This window comes from Haemorhous mexicanus, chromosome 20, assembly GCF_027477595.1.
Source record: "Haemorhous mexicanus isolate bHaeMex1 chromosome 20, bHaeMex1.pri, whole genome shotgun sequence".
In the NCBI taxonomy this organism is placed as follows: Eukaryota; Metazoa; Chordata; class Aves; order Passeriformes; family Fringillidae; genus Haemorhous; species Haemorhous mexicanus.
In genome coordinates this window covers 3495641-3519113 of record NC_082360.1, presented here as the reverse complement: position 1 = coordinate 3519113, position 23473 = coordinate 3495641, and the positions used below count along the sequence as shown (strand labels likewise).

General features: G+C 52.4%; 1 protein-coding gene and 1 non-coding gene across 6 annotated transcripts in view; both read right to left on the bottom strand.

Annotated features, from left to right (window-relative positions):
* SEPTIN9 (septin 9) overlaps positions 1-23473 on the bottom strand; it is a 151306-nt gene that overhangs the window by 33268 nt on the left and 94565 nt on the right. The window lies entirely within an intron of this gene.
* On the bottom strand, positions 3641-3731 carry LOC132336874 (U2 spliceosomal RNA). The gene has a single exon (XR_009489011.1). It is a non-coding gene; the product is annotated as a U2 spliceosomal RNA (small nuclear RNA).

Genomic DNA, 23473 nt, shown 5'->3' with positions numbered 1-23473 from the left:
GCTTTTACAGCCCTGCCTGAGCAGGGCCCTCCAGCAAGTTTTGCATCTACAGCAAGAGTTAACCCAGCCTGAGTTTGAGAAGAGGCCAGAAAATAGGAAAGGAAATAACTTTTCCACAAGTTTGTGAGAAGGGAGAGCTGGGTGGAGGCGGCTGGACCCAGGCAGCATCCCTGCAGCAGGACCACAGGGACATGGATGTCTCAGCCTGGAAAATTTGATGGCCCCAAAGCATCCCCACAACAGCCAGACCAGGGCAGTGGTTTTCAGGGGATGGATCAGGGGCTGGAGCAAGCACCACTGCTGATTTCCCACCAGCTGCACCCCTTACCAGAGATCACAGTGAGGAACCTGTGAGCACCCCAGCACTGCCTGGCATTTGGGGGAGGATAAGGTTAAGCCAGCAGAGATTTTCAGAGCGTTAATGGCAGAACTCTGCCTTGTCCCCATGAGAACAGGGACACCAGAGAACAAAGCTGGGAGGCAGACAGTGCTCACAGCCTCTAGATGTGCACAAACCCTCTCTGCCTTCGCCTCCCAGCTGCCAGCTGGGCACCCATCCCACAGTGCCACGTCCCTGCCCGAGTCACAGCTGAGTCCCTGTGGTAAGTGGGGTTTGCCAACCTGGCCCCTCTACCCTGTTACCTTGGAATTCTACATGCCCATCACTCCCCTCCTGATTTTTGGACAGACACTTCCAGGATGCCACTGAGCTGTACTTGCAAGATTAACTCTTTCACTCCCATTTTGGTGAATATTTTTTAACAAACAAGGTCGCTTTACTGTACCCTACTCCACAAAGCCTGACAAATTTTGGGGATAAATGAAATAAAGTCCAGCTGAATTCAGCCATAAGATCACAGCACCCAGCAGGCTCAAGCCCAGGAGATCCAGCCTTCCCTTTCCCCTGTACTGGAGCAAAGCTCAGACACGTTACCCAAAGAGCAGCAGCTCCAGCCTGTGTTTCACCAGCCCCAGCACAGCTCTGACAGGGTCATAAGGAAATCACAGCATTTAAAACCACAGGCTATAAAAATTCCACCGTGCTCAGAGAAGGGAAGTCTGGATTCCCCATGGAGAGCTGTCCAGGAACCGCTGCTGCTGGGTCATTGGCCACCAAGCCATTAGACCCTGCCACATGTGCATACCTCGAGCTATGGTGAGAGGGGACGTGCTGAGGGGCTCTGGGGTCAAACACATTCAAACCCCACCACAGAGCTACCCACCAGCCTCACAGGCATTTTGATCTCAACATGGGAAATCATGGATGGCAACAGCATGGGAGTGGTCAGAGCTCCCAGGGCTATTACAGTCCTCGGTGTGCTCCAAACTTATTTTATCTGTCGTGACATGTCCTGATCTGCACTCAGGATGCCCTTACAGCAAGGCACACACCCTGGACAGCTGTACTCCTCCTGGATGCTGTATCTTACAGTCTGGAATCACACCTGGACAAGGCAGCAGCACTTAGGGGTTCACACATAACCACAATTCTTGCTTTTTTGCATTTTCACCTTGTCTCCAAACCAAAGCTCAGCCCAGTGTTGCATGCACACACAAATGCCCCATTGCGTGGCTCACCTATCTCCCAGGGGAATTCAGTCCACCAACCAACAGTCATTAATTAGCACCAGGAAACTCTCAGCCAGCACATGTCCAACAGCAGCACAAAATCCCCTCCCATCCCAGAGCTGCACCACCAGTCTGCTCCCTCCGCCGCACCCACCATCCACAGCAGCAGGAATTCAATAAAATTCAGCAATTTTAACCCAAAACTTGCCTGGTGCTATGGGAGGCTGTTTCTGTACTCCTCTGCTCCGTGTGTTCCTGTAAGCTGACCCTGGGAAGCAGCAGCAGCAAGCCCAGGGTGCGTTGGAGAGCACAAGGCTGCTCAGCTCATGGACAGCTGGATACCCGTGGTTCCAAAGCAGGGTTTAGGGGAGAGCTGGAATGACCTGCTATTTACAGAAGGGCGGACACAACACCCATGAAATCACCAAGAAATCCGAGATAAACAGCTTGGTGTGTGCTGGGAGTCGCAGCACAGGGCAGCAGCACCGGCCCCACTGGATCCCAGCTGCTCCCCTGGCCCAGATCTGCTCTGGCAGAGCTGAGATAGTCTCAGCCCTGAATACATCAGCCCAGATCCATCCCGGATGCTCCTTCCCTAAATGAAGTGTGGTCACACTGGGATGGATATAAAAAGCTAGCCTGAAATCCTCTGGCATAAAGCCTTTCCTGCAGTCCTGGCTGCTTCCAAGGGCTGTTTGACATGGAGAAATTGGGATACAGAGGGGAAGGGCAATTCCTGGGGGTTCACACTGACACAGCCCGGGCTGCCATGCCCAGCACCCCCATCCTCTGTCAGACTAAGGCAAGAGGAAAACTCCTGTGCTTGGCAAGTTCAGGTGGTGCCACCGCATCACCTAAACAGCGTGTCACAGCCACTGGGCAAACAGTCAGGAGCGGCAAGACAAGGCTGCAGAGAGGCCGTTCAAATTACTAAAAATAAAAAGGAAAAGAAAAAAAAAAAAGAGGCTCGGAGCTGGGCTGGTTTGCAGAGCTCCAGGGCTGCGACACAGCACAGAACAAACTGCGGGGACGCAGCGGGACCGGAGCGCAGCGTGACCCAGCTGCCACCACCGGGACCCAGGGACCACCGAGCCTCTGTGTTCCCCCTGCCCCAAACCTCACTGTAGGGACCCCCAGCCCCGTTCCCTGAACCCCACTGCGGGGACCCCCAGCCCCATTCCCTAAACCCCAAACCCCACTGCGGGGACCCCCAGCCCCGTTCCCTGAACCTCACTGCGGGGACCCCCAGCCCCATTCCCTGAACCCCAAACCCCACTGCAGGGACACCCAGCCCCGTTCCCTGAACCCTGAACCCCACTGCGGGGACCCCCAGCCCCGTTCCCTGAACCCCAAACCCCACTGCAGTGACCTCCAGCCCCGTTCCCTGAACCCCAAACCCCACTGTGGGGACCCCCAGCCCCGTTCCCTGAACCCCAAACCCCACTGCAGGGACACCCAGCCCCGTTCCCTGAACCCCAAACCCCACTGCAGTGACCTCCAGCCCCGTTCCCTGAACCTCACTGAGGGGACCCCCAGCCCCGTTCCCCCGCACCCACCGGGGCTGCAGCTCCCGCAGGGGCTGGGCTGGTTCAACAGAGCTGATTAAAGAGAAACCCACGGGGGATGCTCTCGGGACAGAATCACAGAATAATGAGGTTGTAAGAGACCTCTAAGATAATCAAGTCCAACCTATGCCCTAACACCCCAACTAGACTATAGCACCAAGTGTCATGTCCAGTCTTTTTTTAAACACATCCAGAGATGGTGATTCTACCACCTCCCTGGGAAGAGCATTCCAGTACTTTATTATTCTTTGAGTGAAAATCTTTTTCCTAATATCCAACCTATACTTCCCTGATGTAGCTGGAGACTGTGCCCTCTGGTTCTGTCAGCGCTGCCCAGTGGGAGAGACCAACCCCACCTGGCTACAACCTCCCCTCAGGAAGGTGTAGAGTGCAATAAGGACCTCTAAGCATCCTCTTCTCCAAGCTGAACAGCTCCAGCTCCTACAATGTTCCTCATGGGGCTTGTGTTCCAAGCCCCTCACCAGCCTCGTTGCTCTCCTCTGGACAAGAAATAAGTTCTCTCACCGAGGATGTATCAGATATTAAACTGAAGAACAGATACTACACTTGATCTTAGCCAAAATGCCGAGAAGTGATCAGGGATGGGGGAGGCAAGCCCTGCTCTCGGGGCCATCCCACATGAACATTCCTCCCAGGAAGGGACCAGCTCTCCCCTGGCAGGCAGCCAGCCACCTCCATGTGCTCTGTCCCCAACCATGTGGTGTCCACATTGCAATGACATCCCCACATGCCCCCTTCCCTGTGCTGTCCCCATCCCCATGGCATCCACACCCCTGGAGTGTCATCATCCCTTTGGTGTCTCCAACCTTGTGGCACTTCCATCCTCAGTGTCCCGATCCGTGTGGCATCTCCACATCCCTGCCCTTTTTATGGGGACTGGGGTGTCCCCAGGGCTCTGGGTGATGCCACTGCACCCCACAGTGCATAGGGAATGTGTGACCTGGGCACAGGCTGCAGCTCAGAGGGCTGCTGCAAGGGATGGGGCAGGATGGGCAAGAGAAGGGGGGAGCAGGAGGCTGTTTTTGGGGAGCACTTCCCACACAGGCACTGAGAGCCATGGAAAAAGGCTGGGCACAGGAGCCCTGGACCCACCAGAGCACACAGGGATGCTCAGGAGGTGGGTTTTTACAGGACAAGAGGCCACCAAACACCAGGAAGTTCCTTTTCCACATCAGTTCACACTCAACTTCCAGAGCAGAAACCAAGGAGTGAGGCTGCCCTGGGCTGCCAGGCCTCCCTTACGTCACCAGACATGATCCCCCGATGTCACAGGAATGCTTTTGCCAGAAGCAACATGAGAGCAGCTCCAGCAGGCACACTGCCCTCACAGCCACACATCTGCCAGGCTGGGGAGGCTGTGGCAGCCCCTTCCCACCTGGCAAAGGCAGAGGCTCTGCTCTGTGACACTCACTGCACCTCAAAGGTCACGGGCCCCAAAGGGGTTTGATGTTTTCAGCTCTGCAGGATACAGCTCTCATGTCTGACACCCTCCTGAAGCTGAGAGCAGAGAGTGCTGCTGACTTCAGCCTAATCTTGGGGGCTCAGCTCCCCCCACAACCCCACGAGAACGCTTGGGAATCTATCAACCATCAGTGATGGTTTTTAACCAGAAAAAAGTACTGAGGGCTTTAAGACCCCAGATCCAGAGTTTAGGACCATTCAGGCAAAGGCTGTGGGGGAAACTTATTTTCTAGAAACTTATTTTCTATTACCTGCACAGATACAAACCCCACCAGGCCCCTCCAGCTGGGGCAGGGCTCCCAACCTCAGCAGGGACCCCACCCCAGGCAGCACCCTCCCCTTCCCTGGCACTGCCAGCAGCCAGGGCTGCTTCTCACCTCAGGGCTGCAGGAGCTGGCTGAGGTTGGCCCATCTGCATCAGGGTCCCATTCTGCTGCCCCAGGGAGCCCCCACCTCCTGGTGCCACCTTGTGTCACCCCCAGGACCTGATGCCACCCTCTGTGACTGCCCTGTCCCGCTCTCTGCCTGCTCAGGTGGTGCAGAGGCTCAGCCCAGCACATCCCATCCCACAGGGAGCCTGAGCAGTGGCAGAGCCACCTCCCTCAGCACAGGCCCTGACAAATCATTCCGCTGTGACAACGCCTGTATCACATCCCTGGGATTTCCCCCTGCTAAACCACTGCTCTGTTTTTCCCCTCCTTACCCTTCAAACCCTCACACACCCATTGCACAGCCACATTTAGCTTCCCCACCCCACAGATCCCCACTGGCACAGCTGTGGAGACCCCAGCACAGCCCTTGCCACAGATTTTTTCTCCCTGAGGCTGGGCAGAGCTCAAGCAGAGACTTACTCAGCCAAGGATGATGATGAGGATGATGCACGGTGCCCGGTGCTCGTGAGAGCCAAGGATGCTTCAGCACCTATTTCAGCTGCTGCCCCAGAGAGCCTCCCCCCAGCTTCTGAAAAGTTTCCCTCAATTCCCTTGGAAAAGGTCTCACAAAGCAGATCCCTCCTGGCTCTCTGCCTCCCTCACCAGCAGACATGAAAAGCACTCGAGTTTCTCCCCGGGTAAAAGCCTCCAACATCAAAGGCACCACACAAGAGTTCTCTCCCCCCATTCCTCCCAGGCACCAGTGCTGGGGCTGCCTCCCTTGAAAGCACAGCAACCTCAGTGGTTGAGGCGCCAACTGTGCTGAAAACACAGTTTTGATTTTTTTTTTCTGTGTTTTTTTTTTCTTTCTGTCTTTTTAAAATTTTTTTAAATCAGCCACAAACTGGAGAACTTGGGGACAAATCTCGGCCAGGCTCTCCTTTGGGGGCAACACAACCAGCATAGTCTGGTGGGGTTTTGCCCACTGTCTGCTGTGTGGTCACTCCAGAAAAAGGGGAACAAAAATATCCCTTGTGCCAGTCCTGCCTGCTCATTGCCCAACACTAAAGGAAGCCACTGAGTGTCCTGAAGCAAAACCACAGGCACCCTCCAAGTGAGCAGATTCCCATGGATTTCTCAGCAGCCTCTGCAACTCCTGCCCCCCATCTGCAAGAGAAACAACATCTACCCCTGCTTGGTGAAGCACTTTGATATCTGCACAGCAAAGCAGGGCGAGGGAGGGGTGTTTACCTTCCTGGAAACAGGGAGCAGCTTTTACACCCAAACCGACAAAATTCCGGGGCAGAGGGAGCAGTTGCAGATGCAGCAGGAACAGCCACAGATACAAAAAATGAGGAGGACTAGAAAATAGCTTCAAACACCACAGGGATTTCAAAAAGTCCTAGGAGCACATGGTTTCTTGGCCCGTTTCAGAGCGTTCCTCATCCCTCCATCCCACACAGCAGTGGTTCCTGCCAGATCACTGCCTGCCCGGGAATGCTGGGTTCATTTTATTGCTGGAGCATGGAAACAACCCTGGTTTGCAGGGGGGAGGTGGGAGGGCTCTGCTGTTTAACACTTGGCTGTGCTCATGCTGTGATTAATATCACCCAACACACAGATACCAGATGTGCTTGGGGCAGGCTGGAGCGTATCCTAAATTGCACCAAGATGGAATTTTTGGGCAATTTTCAGGGAGTGCTGAGGGCAGGAACTGATGGGAGAGCAGAGATTTACACAGATAGGCAAGAAAAGAGAATTCTGTGGGGTTGTGGCACTGGTCATAACCCCAGGGCCAGCTGCAATGCCACGGGCTGTGCTTATACTCAGCACCTTATCATTTTGGGGGCAATTAATCCAATTCCCATGCATCTGTGGGTCTGATTTCCACATGCTCACAGCAAAAAACACTTCAGTTTTATCCCTGCTTCTGCTGATCTCATGGAACTTTAGCTTCAGGAAGGAATTACTGATTCAGGAAGAGCAAATACTGGTAAGGTTGGACCTTTCCATGCTGCTTCCCAAGGTCCCACTCTTGAGCAAATCCATCAGCAGCTTCTCCCCACCCCTATGGAGAGGAGTGCCCTGGGGTCACCTACAAGGGTGTCCCTTTAATTAGAACCAAATCCTGGAGCAGCACTGGAGATTCATTCCAGCTTTTTGGAGGCCACACACTGCCCTGATGGACAGCTGACCTCGACCAGGGCAGCCCCTGGCTCATTGCTGGGTGCAGGGCGACGTGGGGCTTTGCCTCATGGCCTGTCCCTGTCCAGTGTGACACAACCCAAAACTTCTGCAGGATGGGGAGCACCTGGCTGTGCCAAGCAGCCACAGAGCAGCAAAGTCCCTCTGGAACTCCACCAAGGGACCCAACCAGCAAACACGGGGGTCCAAGTAAGGAGGGGATCTGTTGGAATACCTTCAGCATGTCAGAACTCTGTGATGCCCCAAACCCTCACCATGGGATTTCAGAGACCTCTCTTCTGTGTGCAGGGTTCCCTCCTGCTGATCCCACCTGTGGGACATAGCTGGTGTCCCCTAAAAATGAGTTCAGGCCATGCCTGGACCTGTTGGTTTTCATCTTTGGGTCACTCTCACCTCCCCCAGACCAGGTCAGCTGCACACAGAGGTGCCCAGCTGTGCTTCACACCCCATTTCAGTAGCTCTGGGTGCTGCTGATGACATGACAGCACCAGTGTCACCAGGGCTGTCCCACAGGACACAAACCTGAGAACAAAGAAGGTCCTGGGCAGAGAAAACAGTGCTAGCTGTGTCTTCTGAAAAGAAGCAACAAACCAGAGCATTTCTACTCCCTGAAACTCCATGGACCTGCTTGCTGCCAGCACGGAAAATGTGGGAGCCTGTGTGTCTGTCCAGGCAGGACCTGCAGCGACTCTGGGCGTGAGAAATCCCAAATCCTGCTTTTCCACAGGGCTGCCTTTGTGCTTCTGCTGAAATGGTGAGGTCTGGTTGGCACCTAAAGCCTGGTTTGGGGGTTCACCAGGGCAGGAGGGAGGGGCAAGTCTCTGCAGGCTCCCAGCTACAGCTACAGAGGCCTTCACCAAGTGAAGCACCTCTCTGTTCCTCCTCCGTTTTTTCCCACCATGGGTCCATGCTGTACATGCAAAACCAGCACTGAGCTGTGAATTTACACCCAGAAACCAAAAGTAAAAGATCTCCATTATTCACTTCTGTGAGCAAAGGTTAAATCCTACCAAATACATCAGCTTTTGTGGACAGGACGAGCGTTTGGCAGCCAGCAGGAAGGAACAGGAACGTGGGAATTCCTCCTACGACTTGGCAACAGCCTCTTCCCCCAGCACGGAGCTCTCTGGGGTCTGCTCAGCCTCTGCCAAGCTAAGAAAGCCCCTCATTCAAGCACTCAGTAATCTCACAGGACATCCTGTAGCTCAAGGAGTTGTTTAAATGAGGGGCTGGATGGATTCAAGCTGCCTAATTGTTGGAGAGAGCAATAGGAAAGGTGGGGTGACAGAGCTGGAGCTGTGGTGTCCTGACCTGCTCTTTGCAGAAACACCTCGACACTGAATACAGAAGGCATCTACAGCACATCAGCTGTGCTGAGCTGTCCCACAATGTCTGCCTGCAATGGGCTCCACCTCTATGTGAAAGAAGCCCTGTTAGCACTTCCTGAAGGTCTAAGAGGGGCATCCTGCCTCTCCCTGCCTCACCCCAGCTGCTCCCATCCTCCCACTCCCCATGACAGAGCACATCTTGGGGTTTGATGCCCTTCCAGCACCAGGGTGAGGGGGCAGTGCTGGGTTCAGAGGCACAAGGAGAGCCCAGACATCCATCCTAGAGGGTATTTAGGCACCTAATTCCAGCTAGGCTGTAATACTCCTCAGGAGAGTGCAGAAAATGATAGATAGATAGATAGATAGATAGATAGATAGATAGATAGATAGATAGATGGACAGATGGATAGATAGATGGATAGATGGATGGATGATAGATGGATAGATAGATGGATGGATGATAGATGGATAGATAAGACAGATAGATGGATATATAGATGGATAGATGATAGATAGATAGATAGATGGATAGATAGACAGATAGATAGATATATAGATGGATAGATGGATAGATGATAGATGGATGGATGGATGGATGGATGGATGGATAGATAGATAGATAGATAGATAGATAGATAGATAAGGTAGATAGACAGATGTAAGAACCAATATTTGAGAGATGTTTTGGGGCAGACCTGCCCCACAATCTCACCAAGTGGGGAAGGAAGCACTCAGCACCCAGGTCTCCAGCACCATCCACCCTACAGAGCATTGCAGGGACTGGGACCAGCACTCAGATCAAGGGCAGGTGTCCACACATGTGGCAGAAGCCAGGGGAGCAGGTGGCTGCATTTGCTGAGGAAGTGGAGAGACCTGAATTAGAAGCTGCTGCAGCAGCTCTCAAAGGAATCAGGAACCATCACAGGAGCTGCTGGGGCAACCACCTCTAAGAAAGCAGAGATGAGCTTCAGGTGAATGAGAGAAACATTTCAGAGCTGCCATGCATGCTTGGTGCACGTTTTTGGGGTTCATCTGTACCTGTTTGGCTCTATTACACCTAATCCTCACCTTTACAGCACCCACAAACCTAACAGGGTTACAGCAGGTCATACACAGGGCAGCTCTTCTGGACATCAAGGATCCTCCCAGCCTTGTCTCCATTTCCTACAAGGACTGGAGAAAGCGTCAGGGGGATGCTCCAGACTGCAAATCCCCATGAGCAACCCATGAGGGAACAGCACATGCTGCCCCACAGCAATGGGTGGCACTGGCTGCTGTGCTCCCCACCAGCTCCCAAAACCCTCATCTCAGCCTGGCCAGCACTGGGTGACCCCAAGCTGAGCCCCATCACCCCAAGAAACCTGGCAGCCCCACTGCCTCCTAAACACATCCCAGAGGAACCAGGACAGCTCCACTGCCTCCCAAACACCAACCAGAGGAGCCAGGACAGCCCTGGTGCCTCCCAAACACATCCCAGAGGAACCAGGAGAGCCCCACTGCCTCCTAAACACCAACCAGAGGAGCCAGGACAGTCCTGGTGCCTCTCAAACACATCCCAGGAGAACCAGAGCAGCCCTACTGCTCCCCAGCTCTGCTCAGAGCCTCCTCCCCAGCCTGAAGATCTGAGATCTGCTCTGTGACACTCACTGCTGCTCAAAGGTCATGGGCCCCAAAGGGGTTTGAGGTTTTCAGCTCTGCAGGATACAGCTCTCATGTCTGACACCCTCCTGAAGCTGAGAGTGCTGCTGACTTCAGCCTATTCTTGGGGGCCCAGCTCCCCCCTTAAGCCCACGAGAACACTTGGGAATCTATCAACCATCAGTGATGTTTTTTAACCTGAAGAAAAAGCACTGAGGGCTTTAAGACCCCAGATCCAGAGTTTGGGACCATTCAAGCAAAGGCTGTGAGGGAAACTTATTTCCTAGATGAGGAGCAATAGGGAAAATCAGCTTTTGAGGCAAAGGCTGGGTGCTGGATCCATCCTTTGAGGGATGCAGGCAGGTCCAGCACAGCCCCCTGCCCTTCCCATCCCAATCCATGTTCCTCCAGAGCACATCAGGGCAAGGCAGAACACCAGTCTCACAGAGACTGGCTAAAACTCACTCCCTAGGCTCCAGATCACCCATTCATCTCAGATTTAAGACAAGTTTAATAAAGATTTAAGCGAAACTTTGGTCTCCCTGCAGGCCTGTGGTTCAGCAAGACCAGCACTGCTCCCTGCCCTGCCCAGAGCCTTTCAAGGATCCCTTTCCAAACCTCTTCCCAAACCTTTCTGTGCCTCTCCCAGTGCTGCAGCCCCAGGGCTCTGTGTCCCCGTGTGGGAAGGAGGGCACGTCCCACACAGGGACACCCTGACCCGCAGTGACACGGAGGGAAGGGCTGGCAGGGGCACCCCGAGGGTCAGCCAGCCAGGAGAAGAAAAATAAATCCCCCATGCAGGGATTACACAGGCACTGCTCCTTCCTGCAGCCCCACAGCTCCAGCACATCTGCTCAGCACACCCTGGGGCTGCTGAGCTGCCTGAAGGGTAGCCAGGACACTCCTGGGGAAGGATGTTCCCTTTCCCCATAAATTCCCCCCCATTCTCCCACCTGGAGCCCTGTGGATCCAAGGATGCTGCACGAGTATCTGCTTCACCAGCTGATGTGGCAGGGAGGATAAAAGCAGCCCTAAACCCAAGCAGCTTTTGGGGCAGCAAAGCCTCTTTACTCACATCCCCTGCCCAACCACCCTGCTGGTCCCTGCACAGTGTGGCAGCCACAGGCCAGTGGGGATGACTCTGGGGTAAATAACTGCATTTCTGTCCCAAACAGCCCCAGAATCTGTCCCCCCAGTCCTGCAGCCCCAGTGCTGCCTGGTGCAGCCCAGCCCTCCTCTCCTGCCCCCCACACCCTGCAGGGGCAGCCCCAGCACTGGCTCTCACTGCCCCAGAGCTCCCCAAGAGCCCTGGGCACCTCTGATGTGCTGCAGGCTGCAGACACAGCTTTCAGCCAGCTGTGACTTCTTCTGGGATTTAAATCATCCTCATCTTCCCCTCCCCCAGGTCTTCCAAAGCTTTCCCAGGAAATGCACCCCACGGAAAAACCTTGGAAAACAAACAGGGCGTGCCTGCCAAACCCCGAGCCCCAGGGGCTGAGCTGCTCAGGCTTCAGGGGGTTCTGTGCCATGGGGAAAGGTGGGCACCAAATCCTGCCCTCCCCAGGGCCAGAGCTGCCTCTGAGGATGGAACCCAGCCCTCTGTGCTCTCACAGAGCAGCCAGGGCTGCCAGCATCCCACTGGAACGGCCGGGAAGGGAAGGGAAGGGAAGGGAAGGGAAGGGAAGGGAAGGGAAGGGAAGGGAAGGGAAGGGAAGGGAAGGGAAGGGAAGGGAAGGGAAGGGAAGGGAAGGGAAGGGAAGGGAAGGGAAGGGAAGGGAAGGGAAGGGAAGGGAAGGGAAGGGAAGGGAAGGGAAGGGAAGGGAAGGGAAGGGAAGGGGTCAGGGCAGAAAGCTGGGGAGGAGGAGAAGGAGGAGGAGGGTGCCTGGAGCACAGCAGAATGCTCCATTCATGCTGCACCCAGCCCAAAATGCAGCCCCATACTTCACTGCTGCTCCTGGAGCTGGGACACGCCTCCCAAAGGGACTCAGCTCCCAGCACGGCTGCAGTTTTTTCTTCATTATGAGCAATTTTGGGATTCTCAGTGGCTGCTGGAGGAGGTGACTGTGAGTGAGCTCAGACCATACTCCTCCTCCTGCTCTGCCCACAGCCTCCACCTCGTTCCTCCTGCACCTGCAGACTCCCAGACACAGCTCAGATATTTTTTTATCCAACCAAATCTCCACATCCTCAAAAAAAAAAAAAAAAAAAAAAAAAAAAAAAAAAAAAAAGGAGAAAGGGCTGAAATTGTATTTTCCACCATTTTGCCAAAAATAGGAATCATCTTATTTGTCACAAAGTTCTCCACTTAGAAATGTAAAACAGAAAGTACAGAGCCCTGAATCAAATGAAACAAGTTCTAGTATTTTTCTAATATTTAATAAGACTGGATTTATAATATCATTTTACCCAATACAATTCATTTTTTAATTAGTCAAACTGAACACTCCTAGTTTAGAAGCACCCAGTTAATGTCAGCCCTATTTACTTTTATTTAGTGTCTTTTATCTGTACTTTTGCTTTGCCTAGGTAAACTCCAAAGGCTGGAGCGTGGAGAGTTAGGGAATTTTATTCAGAATATTGTAGGCTGGACACAAAACTAATCTCCACACCCAGCAAAGCAGGGCTTGGAGAAGCTTTCCACACCAGGGCAGTAACGCCCAGAGAGCTGAAGAGGTGACAGCCACCAGGTCCTGCCTACCCCCAGGAGCCCATCTGTGCACACGCACATTCCCACGTCTGTCCCAGCCCTGTCCATCTGTCCTGGGCACACAGCAGCTGCTATTCCCTGCCTGGCCAGGTAGATGGTGCTCAGCCGGCACCAAGCGGGAATTCCTCCGTGTTGGAAGGGCTCCCATGTCTCCGATGGAGCCGATAATTCAGCAGTGATTTTCACTGAGGAAAGTCCTGCTCCAGCGCCAAACAAACGGGACCAGCTCAGGCCCAGCCCTCCCAGATCCTCACCTTTCACTCTGTGAAAAATGTTTTTGTGATTCGTGTCAATTGGCAATGGAACCAGCAAATGCTTGCATTTGCTTTGTTGAAAATAGACATAAAGAACAATTTCTGACTGAATAGCCAAATAAAGCATCGAAATAAAAGAAGTATAGTAGAGTAAAAGAGATGAGGCAGCAAGACAACTGATGCTTAGAATAAAATAGAGGAAGTTTTGGTAAAGCTAAGAGATATTACAACAAAGCACCTAAATGCTTATGTATAATAAAAAGCTTAATGACAAAATCATGTAGCAGACACCAATGTAAAACCTCCCTCCAGACGACCACAAGGACAGGAAGCCAACGACCACCTAGAAAGATTATGAAATTGCTGATCCCAGCTTATTGATATTTGCTGATTCAAACTAACCAAGCACATTAGAGAATGCTTTGTAGGCTTAAAAACAGTAAATATACTTTGTTGAACTTGTAAGTGTGTCAGAGCAGAGCAGTGACTCCCTGGCCACCCAGCACTGCTTGCTTGCTTTCTTTAAAATAAAAGATATAAAATTGAAATTCAGTTCAGTTACCAAAATTTTATATCAACTTCAGCCTGGGAGATGGTGGATAAACTGTTACAAACATTTCAGCAGAACTGCTGCTTCTCCAACTCCCATCCTCTGCTGGGAGCTCACTCTGATGACATTTCACCCCACACATCTCCCACAAAACCCAAACACAGCAAAGCCCTGAGGAGCAGGAAACAATTTCCTAGTTTTTCCCCCATAAAGTCAGGGGGATGGGGGTCAGGGGGACCCTCGGGGCCCCTCGTCCTGCAGGAAGCTGCCAGGCACAAGCAGCAGGGGGAGGGGGTGTCCCGGCTTTCCATCCCCTCACCCCAGGGTCACCCTCCCCAGCCAGGCCGGATGTAGGATGTCTAATATTTCTCCAGTTCTGTTTTAACACTCACACCATCTTGGGAGCAGGAAGCTTAAGCCATTTCCTGCAAGGCATTGCTCTGCCCTTCAAATATTTCCAGCCTCGGTGCAAACTGTTTTAAAAGTGAGCCTGGCAGCTGGGAGTGTGAAATCAGAGGAGGGGCTTGTCCAGGGAAAATTCAGTTTGTGAAACCTATCCAGTCCCTGCTGCTGCAGAGCAGCAAAATAAATATTGCTGCGGACAATAAAAGAGAGCAATTCATCTTGCATGTCTGAAAAATGAGAAGGAAAAGCAGAAACTCCAAACAATGTTCTCTGTGCCTCTCCCAAGGGACACAACAGTGGTCCCAGCAGAAAGCCACAGCCACGTCCCCCCTTGTCTCTGCAGCCACGATTTGAAGCTTTCCCAGCTTTGCTCTTTCAGTGCAGCCCAAATCATGGCTTTGGTTCTCTTGCCCCATAAATAATCTGTCCCACACATGGGCTGAAATAACCCCAAAAAGACCCTTCCCACTCCTCCAAGTGGAGGAGAACAAATGTTCATTCCCTAAAGTGCTGTAGAAGAATTTTGGGTAGTGCCAGGGCAGAGCTGGAAACCCCACAGACCCCACAGGTCAGCAGAGCTCAGCCCCACCTCCCCCTCAGCCCTGTCCCCACACCACCTTGAGCCAAGGATGGGGACAGAAGGATGGCAGCTCACCTCCCACTGCTGTTCCTGGCTGCTCCAGCCCACGTGTCACCTGTGAGCTCTGTTATCTCCTCTCAGCTCCTCTCCAGGTGACACACAGGGACACAGGACCAGGAAACAAAGCCATGCCCCAAGGGCCAGCAAAGCTCTGCTCCCCTGAGCTCCCACTCACAGGGCTGCTCCTTCCCAAGACTTTTCTGTCCAGGAACTGAGGAAAGGAAACCCCAGAGCTCCTCCAGGGCCCAGCAGGAACCCTTCACCTCCCAACCTCAGGGCGTGCACTCCTGGGCTGTAAATAAACTTTTATTTACTACACAAAGTAGGGCAAGGAGGACTGTTTCCCTGAGGAATGGTGGGAGGAACATCAGTGTTATGGCAGGATCTCAGATTTCATCTGACTCCACAAAGCAGTTCCTGGAGACCTCAGCAGGAGCCACAACACCTCTGCAGTGGCCACATCCCCCCCAGATCCTGACTGCCCTACCAAATCCTGACCTGCCAGCTCAAACAGGGATCTCTCAGGGGCACTGATCTGCTCAGCCACCCTACACCCAGCCCTGCCAGGCTTGGAGAGAGCAGGGCTGGAGCAAATTCACCTCCTGCATCCCACAGAGCAGCACACAGCCGAGGTCCAGCCCCGGCAGCTGGACCATGATGGATTCACTGCTGCCCCCAGGACCACCCACACCCTGATGTGCTGCCTTATCAAGGCTCCCATCACATCTCGGAGCACTGAACTACCCAAAGCCAGGGCATCACCCTCAGCACTCAAGTACATCCTCTCATCTTCTGCAAGGCCACCAAAAGGGGTGGACAGGGGGTCTCGAGGCCGGTGTGACCCCATGGAGGGCCCCAGCAGCCTGTGAACTTGGCCTCCCACTTCCACCCCCTTTATCTTCAGGCTGGGATGCAGGAGGAAGCAAGTTCAGCCAGAGTTTGTCTAAACAATTGTTTTTTATCAGAAAAGCTGCTCAGATCTACTCTTTTTTCCCAGGACATATCTGGACAATTCCAAGGTACTGTCCATTCTCTATCCAGCCTGTACCAGATGGAAGCAGGGGAAGAGGCCATGAGGCAAGGAGCATCCAAATCCCCCTGCTCGTCCCTCAGTGCCAGCAGCCTCTAACACTCATCAACCAGAGGTACAATCCATCCCACATCTGTTCCCCACACTCCAAAGTCTGCCTTCCAAATCTTTATTTCTTCTTCAAACTATTCTCAAATTCAGGAGTGAGCAAGGTAGACTGGCAAGGCTGTGATACAGAAAACACCTGATGCATCCCCTTCCTCCTGGACAGCTCAGGACCACCCTTTGTAGGGTCACCCCAGTGACCTGGGCAGGGGCTGCTCCCACCCTGCACCATCCCACAGCACCTCTGGAAGCAGGACCAGCTAATTCCTAATCACCAGATGAATCTGGAAGTGATGCCTCAGGTTTTGGCCATTCTATTTCTCAGATTCTCTGCTGCTTTAGTGGGTGGATCTGGGCTTCATATCAGGGGGTGGTGAGCTCTGCACAGAGCAGGAAGACAAAACAATTCCTGCTCCAGCTGGGCACCAAGGACAAATGACCCAAAGCTCAGCCCAAGAGCACAAACCCCGTGGGCTGGAGAGAGAAAAACAAGCAGGGTGGGACTGGATGGGCTAAAGCTGGGATGGGACAATGAACTGCAAGGTGCAAATGGAGCAGAACTGATCCCAGGGAGAGACCCCATGCCCAGCCGTGCATTTTGGGACCATTTTGGTTCATCTTGGGTGCAGCCCTGGCTGGGCTCTTGTGCTGCCCAAGGTGGATTCATGGAGGCCTTTTAATAAATCCCTGCTTTATTCTGTAACTGTGTCCAGCCTCTGCTCTAGGTCAGCCATCTCAAAGCATCAGAAGAAGAAAGAACCCAATGCAAAGACTGAACTTCAGGCATCTCACCAGCTCCCTGGTACAAAAGGAGAAGCTGGAAGAGGGACTCTTCCAAGACAACAAAGGAGTGGACAGCAAAGGCAGGATCCTGACCAGGCTCTCCCCCCACTCAAACTTTTGCCATCTCAGTGTTTTTCTGGCTCTTGGTCCATGAACTGATTTCCACTGCAGATGGGGGGAGTGCCCTGAGTGCATCTCACATGGGATAGAACATGAGCCTGCACATTTGTAGCTTCAGAGACTGAAACCAGGGACTCACCCTGTGCCTCCATGTGCCAGACCTTCAGACAAGGGTCCAAAGCCCACCAACTCCTCAGGGCATCAGCAGAGAACAGCACAAGCTCCCAGATCAGAGCAAATGCCCAGCAGAGTGAGCAAAATACCCCATCCAGAGCCATAACACAGAGGGGAAGCAAACACAGGCAGCCCCAGCCGGGCAGAGCAGCTCCTGTGATGCCCCTCCAGATGTACCCAGCCCACATGAAACACACCCAGGTGCACTTGAGCTGGAGTTGAAAGCAATGCCCTACAATTCGAGACTTGTGAGTTACCACACAGATGGGGCTGAGAAAACTCCTTTCAGGAGTGTGGCTGCATTTCTCTTCACAGAGATAAGCAAGGCACAACTTCCCAAGGATTTTCTGGGATTCATATTCTCTGAACCTCAGAGAAAGAAAAAACAATTTTTATTTCATGTACTGCTCTTGTGTTTTAGAACAAGTAGAATGCATTATGGAAGATTGTTTACCTGAAGGAAATTAGTCATTGGATTCTGGTGTGTTTTGATTCACTGACCAATTGAATCCATGTGTGTGTGTCAAGACTGTTGGCTGACAGTCACGAGATTCTGGGCAGTAGAGTTGAGTGCTTGTGCAGTTTCAGTTTAGAAGTAGTGTAATATAGTATAGAATATTATAGTATAATCAAGTCATTAATTAGCCTTCTGATAGCCATGGAGTCCTCATCGTCATTTCTCCCTGCCACAGAGGTCAGCTGATTTCCTACACAGGAGCTCACACATCATTAACTTTTATCACTGCCCTCCCCTCCTAGGCACCACATCCTTTTGGAGTCCCATCTAATCTTCTTACTCTGAGATCTCCACGAGCTGAGCTTTGCTTTGAAAGGGAAAAGCAATGTCTGCACACTCCGTGTGCAGCAGGAGAGGAGGAAAGGGGGGAAGGCAGAGTCACCATAAAAAGTTCAAGTATTATGGATAAGCGTCAAAGAAAACTTGACACACACACTTCAGCACATGATCATCCACAGCAACAGAACAACCTGAGCCAAGGTTGGCTGGGGGGCTGTCAGGCACCCATAACAACAAGGGATTAATGCTCTACCCAGTTCTGTGCTGCTGCAAATCCCTTTTCACCTCCATTCCTCTAGGAAGAATACAGGAGAACACCTGGGAAGACCACCAGACTCAGACAAACCCTGGGCATCTTCTCAAGGCTTGAAAAGCTAAACATAAATTCAAGGCTATGTTCATATGTGCCAGAGCATCATCAACCTCTGAACTTCAAGGTGTAGAAAAATGCTTCATTTCAGGCATCCTTCCTTCTTTTTGGACAAATGGCCTTTGCCATGCAAAAACCAGCCTTCAGCTTCCACAGAGAACAAACTGCAGCTGGTACAAGTCCAGCAACCCCAAATGCCCACCCTGTCACTCCTGGGCTGGCACAGCAACCTTAGGTGGTTTGTTAAAATTATTTGCTTTTCATAAATGCACGAACATCGGCAAAGTTTTGTCGTTTGCACAATATTTGGACAGACCCTTGGGTCCAGCTTTGTCTCCCAGCATGCCTGGATAAACCAAAATGATTCAAGAGGGTGAAGCACTCATGCATGTGACCCTACAGAAACCCTGGGAACTTCTGCACAGAGACCAGAAACCCTGGGAACTTCTGTTCAGAAGATCAATGAGATGAGTGACCCAAATTTAACCACCCCAAAGCAAAGCAGCTCTCTCCCCACATCCCTCCTTTAAAACCTCTAACAGATGTAAGAAAAACTGGGCTCAAAGAAGTCTGAGCACAGGCTGCAATCCAAGACCAGCTGCTTTTTCCATTTATAGCCACATTCACTTCAGCTTCACCAGGCATTTTGGACAATGTAGAAGGGTCTCTGTGTCTGTTTGTTTGCTGGAGGAGTGTAAAGAACACAAATGGCTTGCTGTCATCTTATCTTTTCCTGCTCACAACAGATCGTTTGATCTTCTCAAAACAAAGTTATCTCCCTATAATCTCAATTCAGTCCTCTGACAGAGTTTATGGAGCTGGCACTGCACCCAGCCTATGGTGTCCCTTCAACCACTGGCCAACAGAAACATCTCAGGCAGGGACAGCAGTTTAGAAATAGGTTAAAAGAGAAAGATTCCTTAATTACAGAAGGTTCATCGCCACTGCCATCACTTCCCTCCCCCAAAGACAGCAGAGAAGTCACAAAACCAGCAGCCAGGCCTTACTGCAGGAGATCAAAGCAAACTCTTTGTTTTATCTTGGCCAAGATAACGGATTTTATTTGCCTTATCAGCCTGCAGGATGATTAACCTAAATGTGAGAAAGCTGGAGGATCCAAAGGAGCTGATGGGTGGGGAGCACGTTCCCCAGCAGACTGCCATGGCTCCAGACATGCAAATACCACAGGATCAACAGAGAAACTCTTGGTTCCTACATGCCCCCCTCAGCCAGGGCTGTGTCTCCCTTTGCCTTTCAGCACCACTTGGATGAACACAAATCCCACAGCAGGCAGGAGCACTCACCCCTTTCTCAGCCAGCAAAGGCACCTCTGTCCTGGGGCTGCCCCAGTTTTCATCACAGAGGGGAGTCACAGAATCACAGAATTCACAGAATCACTGGGTTGGAAGAGACCTTCAAGATCATTGAGTCCAACCCAGCCCCAACACCTCAACTCAACCCTGGCACCCAGTGCCACCTCCAGGCTTTGTTAAACACAGCCAGAGGTTCCTGAGGGTGCTCAGGGATCACACCCAGCTGGAGCACAGACCCCTGAGCCACAGCCAGGTGACCCTGCAGTCAGGCTCTGCCCTCTACAGACACACATTCAGTCCTGGATCCCTCCTGCAAGGTTCAGGAGGTGAGGAGATGACATGGATGGATGCACAGCTTCACCCAGACCCAGCACAGCCATGGAAGAGACCTGCCAGGACATTCAGGCCAGGGTCACTCTGCAGCTCAGCATGGAATCACAGACTGGTTTGGGTAGGAAGGGACTTTAGAGACCACCCAGTGCCACCCCTGCCATGGCAGGGACACCTCCCACTGTCCCAGGCTGCTCCAAGCCTTGTCCAGCCTGGCCTCGGGCACTGCCAGGGATCCAGGGGCAGCCACAGCTTCTCTGGGCACCCTGTGCCAGGGCCTCACCAGCCTCACAGGGAAGAATTTAATCCCAGTATCCCATCTAACCCTGCCCTCTGGCAGTGGAAGCCATTCCCTGCGTCCTGTCCCTCCATCCCTTGTCCCCAGTCCCTCTCCAACTCTTCTGGAACTCCTTTAGGCACAGAAAGGGGCTCTGAGCTCTCCCTGGAGCCTTTATTTCTGGTGAACACCCCCAGCTCTCCCAGCCTGGCTCCAGAGCAGAGGGGCTCCAGCCCTCAGGGCATTTCTGTGGCCTCCTCTGGACTCACTCCAGCAGCTCCACATCCTTCTGAGGCTGGATGCAGCGTCCCCAGCTTTGCCCTCTCCTGGTCTCAGATACCAGGGAAAGGAAGTGGGAATGGTGCAGAGGGTGTTTCGTATGGGAAACTGTCCCTTTGCATAATGAAGCTCCACTGGGGAGGTCTCTGCTTTTCCCATGGGCCCTCAGGGACTTCCAGCAAGGCAAACAAATCCTCCTGGAGCTGTCTGGCTGCAGGCTGGGGTGTATCCTGCCCAGCTGGAGCACCCATATGGGACAGCATCCACACCAAGAGTGCCCATGCAAAAACACAGCCCAAAACACAGCCAAAAACCACAGCCCAAACACAGCCCAAAACACAGCCCAAAACACAGCCCTAAAAAAACAGCTCAAAACCAAACACAGCCAAAAACACAGCCCAAAAACACAGCCCAAAAATACAGCTCAAAAACAAACACAGCCCAAAACACAGCCCAAAACCACACACACAGCCCAAAAACACAGCACAAAACACAGCCCAAAAACACAGCCCAAAAGCACAGCCCAAACACAGCCCAAAACACAGCCCAAAAACACAGCCCAAAAACACAGCCCAAAAATACAGCTCAAAAACAAACACAGCCCAAAACCACACACACAGCCCAAAAACACAGCACAAAACACAGCCCAAAAACATAGCCCAAAACACAGCCAAAAGCACAGCCCAAACACAGCCCAAAACACAGCCCAAAAACACAGCCCAAAAACACAGCCCAAAAATACAGTTCAAAAACAAACATAGCCAAAACCACAGCCCAAAACACAGCCCAAAACCACACACACAGCCCAAAAACACAGCACAAAACACAGCCCAAAAACACAGTCCAAAAATACAGCCCTAAAACACAGCCCAAAAGCACAGCCCACAACAAGCACAGCTCAAAAACACAGCCCAAAACACAACCAGAAAGAAACACTGCCCAAAGCACAGTCCAATACAGACACAGCCCAAAACCAGAGCCAGGGTCAGGGCACACACAGGGAGGGGAGGCAGGCAGTGCCCTCCCATGCACACGGTGTCCTGGATCAGGCAGTGTCTCCATGATGGGACACATTCCTCTCCCCCACACACGCTCCCACTCCTCTTCCCGTGTCACTGGGCCTGCAGGTCTGGATTTTTCCAGATTATCTCATTTTTGGCACTTGCTTTCACAAACCAAGACTCAGCGTTTCCCACTCAGCCCCTCCATTTGGAATCCTGGGCTGTAGGAATTTTCCCATTAAAAATAAAAATAATAACAATAAAAAGACTGTCCATAACCTAGCCTGAATCTGTCAGCTGGTTTAGGAGGAAACATTTCCCTACAGCTTTAATCTCTTTGTACAGTTAAAGAGCTGGAAATGGTGACTCACTGCATCTCCACTCAGCCCTGGGCTCTCCATCCCAGGGAGCCTGGCTGTGTTAACAGCTGTCCAAACCCCTACAACCCCTGCAGCCCCACACCTGGTGTCACCCCAGCAGTGCAGGACAGAAGAAAAGTCACCCCAAGGCTTGTGTGGCTTCACTTCTCCATCCCTGGGTGTCCATGGCAGGATGGGGGCTTGAAACTGCAGCTCCCACCACATTTTCCCAGCACACAGCAACAGGTCCTTGGTTTTCACAAGGATTTCAGTGGAAGTCAAAGTTTGCTTCTTTCAATTATTAAGTATTTTTTAATTGTTTAAATTTTAACCCACCTTTATGGGCATTCTAAAGAAGTCTTTCCATAAGGGTTCTGGCTGGAAAAAAAGAGTGAAAACAGTTGAATTGCTTCACTCTCCTGATGCTGCCCTGCTTGTTGTGCAGCAAAATAGATGGGGGGACCCTGCTGAGTTTGAAGAGGCACCTGGCACCCTGTCTGTCTGTCCCAAAGGGGCCATGGGACAAAGACTCCAACAAAGCTGAAAGCTCAGAGATGGTACAGACTGTTTTGTGTTGACTCATGTTGGGACAAGAGAAAGGTCACATCCCTGGTTTAGGTGTTTTTAACTCCCTTGATTTATCTGAACAAGCTCCAGAGCATCCTTGCCATGAAGGCCCAAGGGGCAGGAGCAGGAGCAGTGCTGGGACAGAGCCTGCCTTGCTGGCTGAGTGCTGTCCCAGGGTCCACAGCAGCTTGTGAGGAGACAGACAGGAGCATCAGATCAAACCAGCTTCCACTGCTCATCTGAGAGTGCTTCCAATCCACCACCTGAGATCCCAGAGCTGAGCCATCAGCACAAACAGCTTTACACTGGGGGAAGTAGAAACAGACTATTAAACCCAAATGGAAACCATGAATTTTTCTGGGGCCAGCAATGCCTTCCCCCCTCTCCAAGCTCGACCACCACATGTTGCAAGGAACAAGAGAAGGCCAAGGTGGCTCAACCACTTAAGCACAGTGCCAGAGATGGGAGGCACAGTGCAAGGGGATGCTGTGGCAGATCACCCATGGCAGATTTGATGTGGCTTTTCCTGAGGATTTTCCTGTTCCTCATCCAGCTGAGGATCCCAGGAGATGTCTCCATTGCCCAGGGCAGGTGGATGTCTCTGGATGAAGCCCTGCTGCTCCCGCAGTGATTCCCTGCTCTTCTCCTCACAGGGATGAACCAGCAGCTCCTGCCACACTGGCAGCACAGCACTGCTCAGACCTGCTCTGCCATCACAGGGCAGGAACATCCTCCTCTGCCACCCCAGCCCAGTGCCCTGGGACTGGGAGTGAGCTGCTGCCCACAGCAGGAGCCTGGGAGAGGTCACTCCCACCCACAGGAGCTCAGATTTGGATATTCACAATTGGTGAGTGCTGCACAGCAAGGACAGCTTCCCACAATGCCCAAGGCTGTGGGTTCAGAAGCAGCCCTTCCCCTCACCCTGTTTTCATGGCTATTTTTAATTGTTTGTGCCTCTTTCTGCTCTCTGCATGTCCTCCCCCTGCCCCCACTGCACAGCCCAGCTCACACTGCTCTGGCAGACTGCAGCTATAGCAATCCACATCACCTGCTCACCCCATCCCACTTCCCTGTCCCAGCTGGGGAGCCCAGCCACACAAAACCTCCATTGACATCTCCACTGGAGATTCTGGGGACACAAAGTCCACCTTTGAGTGACACATCCCCCAGGGATGGGTGCCTCTGTCCCACCTCCCTGTCACTAATGGCCCAATTCAATGTTATAGAAGCAAATTCTCCCCAGGGAGTGCAGGAG